This window comes from Stenella coeruleoalba, assembly GCF_951394435.1.
Source record: "Stenella coeruleoalba genome assembly, chromosome: 4".
NCBI classification, from domain to species: Eukaryota; Metazoa; Chordata; class Mammalia; order Artiodactyla; family Delphinidae; genus Stenella; species Stenella coeruleoalba.
In genome coordinates this window covers 5,999,513-6,013,817 of record NC_137149.1, presented here as the reverse complement: position 1 = coordinate 6,013,817, position 14,305 = coordinate 5,999,513, and positions in this window count along the sequence as shown.

Sequence of the window (14,305 nt, the reverse complement as noted above, 5' to 3'; positions counted from 1 at the left end):
TTTCTTTTGTATTCCAGAAGGTGGTGCTATACCTCAGTTTTGTACTTTCTCCCTTGCCTACTATCTGATCACCCTATGCGTCTACTCCAGTCCCTCTTAAGGATGCACTTGAGAGCTTGCAGAAGGAGCCGGCAACAGAGTGCAGTGGCGGGGAGATGTGGGTTTAACACTTGGTGATTTGGGGCTACCCAGAGGCTGGTAGGGAGATCCTTGAGTGCGATACTCCCAGAGGTTGGTGGGTAGACTTCCTGCTGAAGTCCTGAAGCAGACCGCAGGAAATATATTCCTTTAATGCCCTTCGATATTCTTATCGGCTTCCTTCTCTTTCTCCTCCTTCCCCCCAGTCATGGAATTTCCTCGGAAATCAAGAACTGCTGGAAACAAGCAGGTTTCTCCAGATGTAACCCACACACCTGGGGTGGCTGGGCAGTCACTCACAACTTTTGCTTCCCACCTCCTCTGCAGGAGGGGTCACCACTACAGCAGCCAAAAGTTTAGCCCCTTGCAGTGTTGCCCTGGTAGCAGGGTGGTGTGTTACTCCCTCTCCTCTGTGTCCAAACTGACCTCTCTCTTGATTCATTGGGGTGATAGAATCTCACCTCTGGCAGGCTATACTTTTATAAATTCTCTCTTGCCCATAGGTATCTGCCCAGTTTTATGCTCTCCAATTTTTTTTTTCCCTAATCAAGCCCAGTTTGGGGTGGGGGGTGGAGCAGGTTCACTGAATCCCTTGGATCCACAGCCCTTACAAAGTCCTTGTTTAGCTTTGGATGCTTTTGTGGGCTAGGAACCTCCTAGGTCCCTTGGTGTAAAATGCAGAGGCACTTTGGTTATGGATATCTAATTAGTTGTTTAAAAAAGGGAGAGCAAAGAAGAGAAATGACTTAGACCACCATGAAGCTGACATCATTCCTAATAAATCCTCCAATTTTATAATTCATGGTTTAGAAAAAAAGATCTCTGGTAGATGTCATCTTCTGGAGAAGTCAAGATCACATAGACAATGTACATTATCTTTTTTAGTAAATCTGTAAAATATGATTTTGACTTACTTAATTTATAATTAACAGATTTTTGAAATGAGATTTCTATACTTCATTTAATACAGTAAGAAAACTCTTGGTTCCTGTTTTATAAATGAGGGAAGTCAAAGAATATTATGAATCATAAATGAATGTCTACTGTATGTTGACAGATAGGGTATATTTATTGTCAGAAAGCTTTGGCAAGTGCTCAGAATTCTGAAAAAAAAAAAATTATACTCCTGACCTAAGGTAAGTAGGATGAGCAGTAAATAAGAAAATGTACAGTATATATGTGTTTATGGTAAACTCCCCTCTGTCATACACATACAATTAAAATTAAAAGTCACACCTTCTGGCCTATAAATTCCTGCTGAAAGCTAAGCTTATAATCTTATGGGGGTTCCCTTGTATATAACAAGTTGTTTTATCTCTTGCTGATTTTAAGATTCTCCCCTTAAATTTGACATTTTAATTATAATGTGTCTTGGTGTGGGTTTCTTTGGATTCATCCTTTTTGGAACTCTCTGTCCTTCCTGGATCTGAATGCCTATTTCCTTCTCCCTGTTAGGGAAGTTGTCAGCTGTTTTATCTTGAAATAAGTTTTCTGCTACTTTCGTTCTCTCTTTTCCTCTGGGACACCTGTAATGTGGATGTTAATCCATCTGATATTTTCATGTTATTTCCTTAATCTATCTGTGCTTTTGCAATTTTTTTTTTCTTTTCTTTTAGCTGCTCTGGGTGAGTTCCAATGCCCTGTCTTCAAGTTCATTGATCCTCACTTCTGCTTTGTCTGGTCTGCTATTGAACCCCTCTATTGTATTTTTCAGTTCATTAACTGTATTCTTTAGCTCTGTGACTTCTATTTGCTATTTTCTTATATTTTCTATCTCTTTGCTTAAGTTCTCATTGTGGTCATCTGTTCTTTTCCATAGGTAGTGAACATCTTGTTAACCATTACTTTGAACTTTTTATCGGGTAAATTACTTATCCCTGCTTCATTCATCCCGCCTCCCCCACACCTGGGTTTCATCTCTTTCTTTCTCTTGGGACACATTCCTCTGTTTCTTTGTTTCCTTTGAATCTCTATGTTGGTTTTTATGCATTAGATAAAACAGCTGCCTCTCCCAGTCTTGAAAGAGTGGCTTTGTGTAGGAGATGAATCTTATTGTTCTATCCTGCCCTTGCTCTTATTTTTCTCTCAGACTTGTGTGATTGCCAATGCAGTCTATTTTATTTTTAATGGCTCTCACTAGTTGTGGTTGTGCAAGACTTGTCATTGTCCCAGAGGGGAGGATCTCATTCAGCACCTAGCTGTTGCCTAGGCTGATAGGAAGCCCGGCAACAGCTATTAAGGTATGCAAATATATACAAACCTGAGGGGCAGCAAGTATAAGTATCACTACCAGAGTCATGCAACCAAGGGTGTTGCCTGGTTACCAGTGACAAAAGTTGGGCCTCCTTTCCAGGAGATACACATGAGTTGTAGCAAAGCAGAAGTAGAGTGCAAGGATGGCTTCCACTACTCTATGTTACCTGAAAGTAGCTCCAAAGACCTCTAGATGTGTGCCACACCTGAAGCCTGTGCCTCAGGCTGAAACTCCAGAACAAGCACAGAAAGACTTTGGGTGTGTAGAACTGTCTCTCTGATCGTTACAGTCCCATGGGACCCAGGAACACAGGCTCCCCTGGCCACCAGAGCCAGGTATTCATGTGGCATCGCTTGGGTGGCAGCCACAGAAACCAGGGCATCAGACACTGTACAAGTTCTCCTCTGGGAGGTACAGTTGCTCTGGAGCATGACAGAGAGTGCAAAGACAGTGCCCACTCTACAAGGTCCCTGGAAAGGACTGTATGAGCTCTTATCTGTATGTTCAACTAGAACATGTCCCTCAGGCTACAGCTGTGATGTTAAGCTAACAAAGACTGAACTCCTGGGTCCATTGCCTCTTGCTGTGCCCTGTGGGTAGTAGCCATTTTTTTAAAGTGTTTTAAGTTTTTACTTTATTACAGGCTTTTCTATTTTTAATCATTACATATGTTTTCAACATTTCATGTTTCTGCTCCATTGTATTCCATTATGATTCTCATCTGTCCACCATAACTTCAAGTCATGTCTAGTATTTTCTATTTTTAAAATTTTTTTATTTTATATTGCAGCAGAGTTGATTAGCAATGTTGTGTTAGTTTCAGGTGTACAGCACAGTGATTCACTTATACATGTATATATTGTTTTTCAAATTCTTTTCCCATTTAGGTTATTACAGAATATTGAGGAGAATTCCCTGTGCTATACAGTAGGTCCTTGTTGGTTATCTATTTTAAATATAGCAGTGTGTACATGTCAATTCCAAATTCCTAATCTATCCCTCCTTCTCACCCTTCCCCTGGTAACCCTACGTTCCTCTTCTAAGTCTGTGAGTCTGTTTCTGTTTTGTAAATAAGTTCATTAGTATCATTTTTAAAATTTTAATTTAATTTAATTTTTAAATTTTATCATGTGTAAGTCTGTCTGACTTACTTCACTTAGTATGATAGTCTCCAGGTCCATCCATGTTGCTGCAAATGATATTATTTCATTCTTTTTAATGGCTGAGTAGTATTCCATTGTATATATGTACCACATCGTTATCCATTCTTCTGTTGATGGACATTTAGGTTGCTTCCATGTCCCGGCTATTCTAAATAGTGCTGCAATGAACATTGGGATGCATGTATCCATTCAAACCATGATTTTCTCCGGATATATGCCCAGGAGTGGGGTTGCTGGATCATATGGTAGCTTTATCTTTAGCTTTTTAAGAAACATCCATATTGTTCTCCATAGTGGCTGTACCAATTTTCATTCCCACCAACAGTGTAAGAGGGTTCCCTTTTCTCCACACCCTCTCCAGCATTTATTATTTGTAGATTTTTTGATGATGAACATTCTGACTGTTGTGAGGTGATATCTCATTGTAGTTATGATTGCATTTCTCTAATAATTAGTGATGTTGAGCATCTTTTCATGTGCCTCTTGGCCATCTGTATGTCTTCTTTGGAGAAATGTCTATTTAGGTCTTCTGCCCATTTTTTGGTTGGGTTGTTTGTTTTTTTGATATTAACCCACATGAGCTGTTTATAAATTTTGGAGATTAATCCCTTGTAGGTTGCATTGTCTGCAAATATTTTCTCCCATTCTGTGGGTTGTGTTTTCATTTTGTCTATGGTTTCCTTTGCTTTTCAGAAGCTTTTGAGTTTAATTAGGTCCCATTTGTTTATTTTTGTTTTTATCTCCATTATCCTGGAAGATGGCTTGAAAAGATCTTGCGATTTATATCATGGAGTGTTCTCCTATGTTTTCCTCTAAGACTTTTATAGTAGCCAGTCTTAAATTTAGGTCTTTAATCCATTTTGCATTTATTTTTGTGTATGGCATTAGGAAGTATTCTAATTTCATTCTTTTACATGTAGCTTTCCAGTTTTCCCAGCGCCACTTATTGAAGAGGCTGTCTTTTCCCCACTGAATATCCTTGCCTCCTTTGTCATGGATTAGGTGACCATAGGTGCATGGGTTTATCTCTGGACTTTCTATCCTGTTCCATTGATCTATATTTCTGTTTTTGTGCCAGTACTATACTGTTTTGGTTACTGTGGCTTTGTAGTATAATCTGAAATGAGGGAGCCTGATTCCTCCAGCTCCACTTTTTTTTTTTCCTCAAGATTGCTTTGGTTATTTGGAGTCTTTTGTATCTCCATACAAATTTTAAGATTTTTTTGCTCTAGTTCTGTGAAAAATGCCATTGGTAATTTGATAGGGATTGCATTGAATCTGTAGGTTGCCTTGGGTAGTATAGTCACTTTGACAGTATTGATTCTTGCAATCCAAGTACATGGTATATCTTTTCATCTATTTGTATCATCTTTGATTTCTTTGATCAGCGCCTCATAGTTTTCAGAGTACAGGTCTTTTGTCTCCTTAGGTAGGTTTATTCCTAGGTATTTTATTCTTTTTAGTGCGATGGTAAATGGAATTCTTTCTTTCATCTCTCTTTCTGATCTTTTGCTGTTAGTGTATAGAAGTGCAACAGATTTCTGTGTATTAATTCTGTATCCTGCAACTTTACCAAATTCATTGATGAGCTCTAGTTGTTTTCTGGTAGCATCTTTAGGATTTTTCATGTGTAGTATCATGCCATCTACAAACAGTGACAGTTTTACTTCTTCTTTTCCAATTTGGATTTCTTTTATTTCTTTTTCTTCTCTGATTGTCATGGCTGGGACTTCCAAAACTATGTTGGATAAAAGAGGTGACAGTGGACATCCTTGTCTTGTTCCTGATCTTAGAGGAAATGCTTTCAGCTTTTCACTGTTGAGAATGATAACAGCTATAGGTTTGTCATATATGGCCTTTATTATGTTGAGGTAGGTTCCCTCTATGCCCACTTTCTGGAGAGTTTTTATCATAAATGGGTGTTGAATTTTGTCAAAAGCTCTTTCTGCATCTATTGAGATGATCATATGGTTTTTATTCTTCAGTTGTTGATGTGGTGTATCACACTGATTGATTTGCGGATATTGAAAATTCCTTGCATCCCTGGGATTAAATCCCACTTGATCATGGTGTATGATCCTTTTAATGTATTGTTGGATTTGGATTGCTAGTATTTTGTTGAGGATTTTTGCATCTTTGCTCATCAGTGATATTGGTCTGTAATTTTTTGTGTGTGTGTGGTGTTTTTGTCTAGTTTTGGTATCAGCGTGATGGTGGCCTCATAGAATGAGTTTGGGAGTTTTCCTTCCTCTGCAATTTTTTGGAAGAGTTTCAGAAGGATAGGTGTTAACTCTTCTCTAAGTGTTTGATAGAATTTGCTTGTGAATCCATTTGGTCCTGGGCTTTTGTTTTCTGGGATTTTTTTAATTCACAGTTTCAATTTCAGTACTTGTGATTGGTCTGTCCATATTTTTCTATTTCTTCCTGGTTCAGTCTCGGGAGATTGTTCCATTCTAAGAATTTGTCCATTTCTTCCAGGTTGTCCATTTTATTGGCATACAGTTGCTTGTAGTAGTCTCAAATGATCCTTTGTGTTTCTGTGGTGTCCATTGTAATTTCTCCTTTTTCATTTCTAATTTTATTGATTTGAGCCCTCTCCCTTTTTTTCTTGATGAGTGTGGCTAAAGGTTTATGAATTTTGTTTATCCTTTCAAAAAACACGCTTTTGGTTTCATTAATCTTTGCTATTATTTTCTTCATTTCTATTTCATTTATTTCTGCTCTGATCTTTTCAATTTCTTTCTTTCTGCTAACTTTGGGTTTTGTTTGTGCTTCTTTCTCTAGTTGTTTTAGGGGGTAGTAGCCATCTGAGATTTTTTTCTATTGGTTACAGCCCAGTGGGAACCAGAAACATAAGCCCCACTGGCCACCAGAGCCAGGTGATATACAGATGTCCTCTAGCCACAGGCAATAATCGGGGTGCCAGACAAAGGTATAACTTTTTTTTCCTGGATGATACCAGTGTGCTGGAGTGAGGCAGAGGCAGAGTGCAAAGATTGCGTCCACCAGCCTCCTTTCCCTGAGAGCACCACCATAGCGCTCTTAGTCGTGTGCCAAAGTAGAAGGCTGCCCCTCAGACCAAAGTCCCTGGGCAAGCAAATAGGCTTCTTTCACAGAAAGTTTGAGGGTATGTTTCTCTTCTGTCTGTGCAGGGCTCTGGGCTGGTCGTCTGCCAAGGACTGTCTCTCTGATTGTTCCAGTACCATGGGACCCAGGATCACGAGCTTCCCTGGCCTCCAGGGCCAGATATCGAAGCATATGCCCTTAGTGGCAGCCGTAAAAACTGGGGCACCTGATATAAAAACCAGAGAACCAGATGCATGTGAAAGCTCCCATCTGGGAGATACTTGTGCTATGGAGTGTGGCAGCGAGTGCGCCTGAACATGGTGCCCACAGGCTGAAGCAGGGCAGAGGGAGAGTGTGAAGGTTGTGTCTGCTCGGGGGGGAAAAAAAAGATGGAGGAAGGCAGAGGGAAAGCGTATAAATGGCACCCACTGGGGTGGGTGGTTAGGTGGTGCCCACTGGCTGGACTGAGACAGAGGGAGAGTGCAAAGACGGTACCTGCCAGCCATCAAGTACCCAGATGTGTCCTAAATTAGATTCCTGCTCCTCAAGCTGAAACTTTAGGGTTAGCAAATGAGCCTCTTCCACCTGAAGTCTGGGCATCTCCTGATCGACTGCCTCTGCATTGATCCCTGCGTTGGGTGAGTTCGTGCATGAGCCCCTTATTAACCATTTCTCACTTCACTGTGGTCTTGTTGCTCTCATGGATATGAGCCTCATTTGTTTCAAAGCTACATGTTCTGGAATCTCATCTCTTAGATGCAGGTCTTAAAAGATGGGCCACCCTAAAAGATGTAGTTCAAACCCTTTACTCCTCAGGGGAACCTGCAGGTTTTGAGTTCCCTCTTGATTGTGGGTCATAGCACTGGGGGTGGGATTCATGGTGAGATTGTGTTCCAGCCTCTCCTACCCACTTCAATGTGGGCTTTTTCTCATTTGCCTGATGTGTAGGAGTTGCTCAGCCAGTTTTTAAGATTTTTCAGAGGAAGTTCTTCCATGTATAGTCACAGATTTGGTGTGTCCAAGGCAGGAGGTGAGTTCAGAATTCTGCTATGTTGCCATCTTGAACCAGAACCCAGCACTTTGATTATTAAAATACAGACAGTTGGGCTTCCCTGGTGGCACAGTGGTGGAGAGTCCGCCTGCCGATGCAGGGGACACGGGTTCGTGCCCCGGTCTGGGAAGATCCCACATGCCGCGGAGCAGCTGGGCCCGTGAGCCATGGCCCCTGAGCCTGCGCGTCCGGAGCCTGTGCTCCGCAACGGTAGAGGCCACAACAGTGAGAGGCCTGCGTACCGCAAAAAATTTAAAAAAAAAAATACAGTTATCATGAATGGAGGGACTAGGAACAGAGATAGCTCCTAGTTGTCTGCACACCTAAGTTCTACATGCCATCCAAAAATAGCAGTAAAGTCATTGGAATCGCCACTTTTCATCATAAATTAAGGTATTCTTCATAATCATCTCTTGGTACACTAGGTCTAACCATACAAATATCTAGCCAACCAATTCTTATCTTCAATAAATTCTCCTTTCAAAACATCTCAAAAACCTAGTTAGACAGTCAGGTTCAATGCCCTTCCACAATACAAGTCATGGTATTATCCTTTAACGATTTAGCTTTTTTATTTAGGACATTTTTTTAAAGATCGAATGAGTATTTCAGTTACAGAAATATGTTCTGCTCTTCCAAAATAAAATTAATTTACATAATAGAAAACTCTCTTTCCATGGTTTGAAAATACTTTAAAAGTGAAGTTCTGTTAAATATATGGAGTTCCAAGGATACCTGGAACATTAAAATTTTGGGAAAAATAGGTTAATAAATTAAATTTTCCCTGTTTTTCTGGATAATATAAACATTTTATATAAATGTAAAAATGTCAGTTTTTAAAAAAAAATCCATGTTTGCAATTGGAACAGATAAATACTTGCATATTTCGACAAGGAACTGTCAACGTTAAGCCCTATTTATTGGTGGAATTTTATTAATTAACTTGCCTTATTTCAAAAATGAAAATTATCTTGCCTTTTACCTTATGGTTTTATTTGTTTTAATATTTAAATAAGCTAATTACAAAAATTTTATAACCTGTCTATGCCTGTTATCTTGAAATTTAATACTGCTGAGTAACAATTTAGTCAAATTAAAATCCTCCACATTCAGTATAAACTGAAGAAATATAACTGTGAAAAACCAGAGGCTCTGAATGTCTAAGCAAGAAATAATTATGTTGTATACAAAGAAAATACATAATATAATTAATTACTAACTTTATAAAAAATCTTTAAAAGTGAGAGAAACTTCTCCCTATGATAGAAAAAAAAATAGGAAAATGGGATAGTGAGACAGGAGTTGGAAGAGAGGGGCAGAAAGAAAAGAAGTGCAAAAACTGTAACTACTTCTAGATCTCCCTCGACCAAAGTTGATCTTACCTTCTGTTCTGGTAAAAATAGGTTCCTCATTTTAGAAAGTGGAATTTGAGAGCAAATAATCCATAAGGATCAACAGCATCCTCTTTCATAATCCCCAGAAATTAGGGGGAATAGGAATCTTCTATATATTTATGAAGATTTAGTTGTGAAGGCTTCAGGAAATGTTAAATATTAGGAAATATGAGTTATATATGTTGTATATGTTAAATATTAGGAATAAGAGTTATGAAAAGAAAAGTCATGGAAGGAATTTTGAAGTGTGGGACAGTAGAAAGGTGGGAAAATCTGGATAGGATGTCATGGTAGGGTTGTGGTCAATTAGAGAACAGTAAAGTGAAAGTTACTGAAGGTCTTGGAGACAAACAGACCTAGAATATATAAGTGAGAGTGAAATAACTCTCATAACTATTTTGTCTAGAGCCATCTACTTTGGCCACTGTGCCACTTTTGAAATATTATCATAGGTTTTCATTTCTATTTATAAATACCTAGATTTTAATTCTGAAATACTTCCAACATACAGCAAGCTATGCCACACCTTTCAGGGCCAACTAGATTACAAAGTTTACCAGAAGGGGAACTTCAGGCTGGTTCAAGGTTGTTGTTATTATCGAACTAGCAGAAGCCATGCAAAGGATTTATGAGGGAAGAATCAACATGACTGGAGGCAGGTGCCCAGTTTCTTCCTAGAGCCTCACAGAGGCGCGCACAAAGTTTGGTCAGGACTGCATATGTGGTGGGAAGAATCTGATAGACCTGAAGAGTGCAGAGTCAGGGGCTTGCTGTATTTTACTCCAATCCACTAATCTTACTTCATCAAAGTTCCTCACCATTCAACCACTATTTGTCATTCATAAATAAGTATAATCAATATAGACAAAGTGGACAGCCAGGTGCACTGGTCCAAATTCTACCCTCTGCAAAGATTTCTCTTCCCACGACCTTTAAAGAAGGTTTTAATGCTACAGACTTCCATTTTCGTTTGGTGATAGCGTATCACGTAGCGCCATCTAGAGGACAGGTACATTTTTTTATCCCTTAGTCAGCCAGTCACAGGAACTTTCCATGAGGCCATTGATAAGGGTTGAAAAAGACAAGGCAATAAAACAGGGATGAATACATGCACTGGGAGTGCAAGCTACCTGCTCATGCAACCTAGTCATGTTTTCAGGACCTTGTTCAGGACCTCCTCTTCTTCTGGGCATTGGGGACTCAGCAGTGACTCTGGAGTTTACCTTCTGTGAGATGCAGACTGAAAAAAAATTAAAAGGACATATTTTGTGTACAGTAGTGAGTGCTAAGGAGAAATTTGTTAAATAACTAAATAAAATTAAAGCAGGTAGAGGAAATGGTAAGTTGTTTAGGGTTGTAATTTCATATAGATGATGAGGGAAGGTGATAGTTGTATAAAGAGAATGAAAAAGGAGGTGTAGGAAAATGCTATGTGGACATCCCTGGGAAGAAGAATGTTCCAAGCAGAGAGAGAACCTGTGCAAATATGCTGAGGTAGGAGCATGCCTAGATTACTAGAGGAGGCCCGTGTGCCTGGAACACAGGAAAAAAGGAGAAGAGTGGAAAATTATGAGAACACTGCTGATGGCACATGATTATTTACCACCTTATACACTTTTATTTCTCTGGGTGAACTAGGAAGCCATTAGATAACTTTGAGCAAAGATGTGACATCATCTGACTTACATTGAAGTAGGATCATACAGGCTTCAGTATTCAGAATAGACTGAAAGGGATCAAGTTAGGAGACTATTGCAGTTATCCAGAAGAATGATAATGGTAGCTTGGACCAGAGTGGTTAATGGTGTAGGTGGGAAGCAGGGTTAGACCCTTAGGCCATCAGAATTTTTTGATGACTTAGATGTGATTTGTAAGAGAAAGAGAAGAAATATGGCTTAAAGAACTAGAAGGAACTAAGATGAGGAACACTTTTAGAGCCAGACTGGGGGGATGGGAAATCATATCAATTCTGAACATATTAATTTGGGGTATTACTAAGTCAGTTGTATATATGATATAGGTATACATAGAATAGAAACTGGGAATTAACAGCCTGGAGATGTTTAAAACTATGAGACTGTGTGAGATCATCTAGTGAGTGAGCAATCCAGGGAGGAAAAAGGTCTGCAGACTGAGCCCTGGGTGTTCCACTGTTGAGGTCAGAGACATGAGCAGGAACCAGTGTAAGTCACTGAGATGCAGTAGCCAGTGAAGAAGCCAGAAATCCAGGAGTGTGTACGTCTCACAAGAGTGTCAGGGAAGACTGAGTAGAGTCACAGGTTAGGTTTTTAAATTTCATTCTCCACATCTCCTAATCCCTTTCATATTACCCATCTAGTTATAACTCTATGCTGAATTCTAGATAATTTCCTCAGGGTCAGTAGAGCAGAGTGGTTGATAGCACAGGTCACAGAGCCAGTTTGCTTGTCACTAACAAATTCCATCCAGCAAGACTATACTAATGAACATACTTTATAATAATAAAATTAGTAACAAACGACAATAAAAAATCATAGTATAGCAATGACCTTTTTAGCATTTGTAGGCTTGGTAAGCACTCTATAGGCATTAGTTATTATGTAGCTTCCAGGTCACTAATTTCCTATTCACCTGTTTCTAATCAATTGTTTAACTTCATAAATGTTTAAATGATAATTTTTGAAACTTATATTTTGTTCTTTTCAAATACTCCTCTTATTTAAATTTGCTTTTTAGTTTTATAACTTCATTTTTACATATTTTTAAATCATTTGAAACATACATTTTCATAATGTCTACCAGTTTGCTTTATTACCTGAATTTCGGAGGTTCTATTCAGCTGGCTCGTCATGGCTGTGACTCTCTTGTATGGGATTGTTTTGTTTGAGTGTGTTATAACTTTGGACTGTGAGCTTGCCTTCTGGGCCTTATTTATGGGCATCCTGTAGGGGTCAAAGAGATTTTGCACTTGCTTTTCCCTAGTACCCCAAGCCCACCACTGTCTTCTGGGCCAACACTTATGTCATAGTGTAGGTTTCTTACCGTAGGGTTTCCAGAACCATTTAGTTAGTATATACCAGGGGTCCCCAGCCCCCTGGCCATGCACCGGTACCAGTCTGTGGCCTGTTAGGAACTGGGTTGCACGGCAGGAGGTGAGCGGCGGGCAAGCGCGCAAAGCTTCATCTGCCGCTCCCCATTGCTCGCATTACCACCTGACACTCCCCCTGCTCCCCCCCACCCACCGTCTGTGGAAAAATTATCTTCCAGGAAACCAGTCCCTGGTGCTAAAAAGGTTGGGGACCACTGCTATACACTGAACCAAAAGCCCAGTAGATAAAGGTCCATGGTTTTGCATCATTATTCAGGTATCTGCCTCATCATCTGCATGTGCAATTAGGCAAACTTTCTCTGCGTACCCTCTTCACATGAATGGAGGCTCTGAGGGTCTCAGCTTTACATGGGAGTCTAAGTACTACATCCCTGCTCAGGTTACAAAGAGCAATAACTAAGATCTCCCTGCAGCCCACTGCCAGCTCATTTTCTTATAATCCACGTTGAAGTTCTATTTTGTTTCTTTTGCTTGGGGATTTCCCTTTCTTCCCTGTGAGAATGCCTCTTAAATTTTATCCCACATTTGTAGCAGGGTTAGTTTTTGTCGGTCGGGGTCAGAGATTGAAGCCACGTTATCTATTTCACCATATTACCAAAGCCAGAATTCCTCTACCTAGGTTGTCGAGCCTGGGATTTTATGTTCGGATTATGTATGAAGATTGGTCAGAGCTATACTGAAGGCATACACAAAAACATGTTACTCAAATCTACATAGTTGGAAAGCAGCTTGTAGTTTGTATATACTTTCAGGTCAAGGTGAAAATCTCCACGAATGCCAAAGACACGAAGACATGATGGTATTATTATTTGACTATTGAATCCTTATTTTTCTACCCTCGTAAGCAGGCATTTCTTTACCCTTGCACATGGCTTTCCATTATGCCTATAGGACATAAGCTATATGAAACAAAAATGAATATATTCTCAGTAAAATAGCTAAATTAGTCCTGCTATTTTGTAAAGTGAAACTACCAGAAGCAGTTTTAGTTTCTATGTCATAATCCGGATTCTGTCCTGGTATTCTTATTTTAAAGTAGTTTGTGACATTATGCCTCTGCAAAAGTTACAGGTTTCACAAGTTACCCAGTTATAAAGATTAAGCTTCAAGGAAGAAGGAGCTGAGATAAATCCGACCAATTGAATGTTGCTTTATCAGTCATCTTTAGAATGCTATGTTCGCTTATATTGCATTTTCAATTCAAATATCAAAGATAATTTGGTACTGAAAAGCAGTTGTCTTTGACTTGGCATTAAGAAGATCCATGTAATTCACTATGATATTTGCCTGTTTAGGAAAGCAAAAATGTGCTAGCAGAACAACAACAAAAACTGTTACAGCCCTGTCGCTTTCGTTTTAACATGGTTAATGTTTAAGTGCAACAGAAACAGGAATCAGGGCAAGAACGTGATTTTGTTTGCAATAAATGGACTCTTTGTTTTTGAGCACCCATATTGCATTTGATAAGACAATATGTATTTAGTTCTACTGAGTAACTACAATTTCCAGTTTTATAAATGTGTTCATTGTAATTCAAATGATCAGGTAGGCAAATATATTTGAAAAACTAACATTGTGAAATATTGACATTTATTGATCATATAACCATGAGTTACAAAATTATTCCATAAATAAAGTGTGAAGGAACTTATTTAAAGATATGAATGTTGAAAATTTTACACAGCACCACCACATTACTTTGAGAAGGGAAATATAAAGAAATATAACCTGTGGCAATCCAAGGATACTTGAATCCTGTTTCTATTTATACGTACTAAATTTGATTTTTCAGCTCTAATTAGGAAAAATATTGTTTTCATGACTCACTTTTCTGCCAAATGTGTTATTACTTTAAGATTAGTCTAAACAGTCCTACATAATTCCCAAGTCATTTATACTTATTATTCTTGTGCTACTTACAATAGACCTATTAGTTCAGTGAATTTAACTGTCAGGATTGTTATTAGTCAATGCCTTACGTCAAGTGACTAGCCAAGTGGCAAACCAGGGATAGCTGGGAATTAGACGAACCTCGTTTCTAGGCTTCAGATCATCACCCCATGTCACATGGTTTTATAAAGGGAACTATAAAATAGTGTATATAACATCCTTTCATGTCATATGTTTTGCATGTATATATTTTTGTAGTAC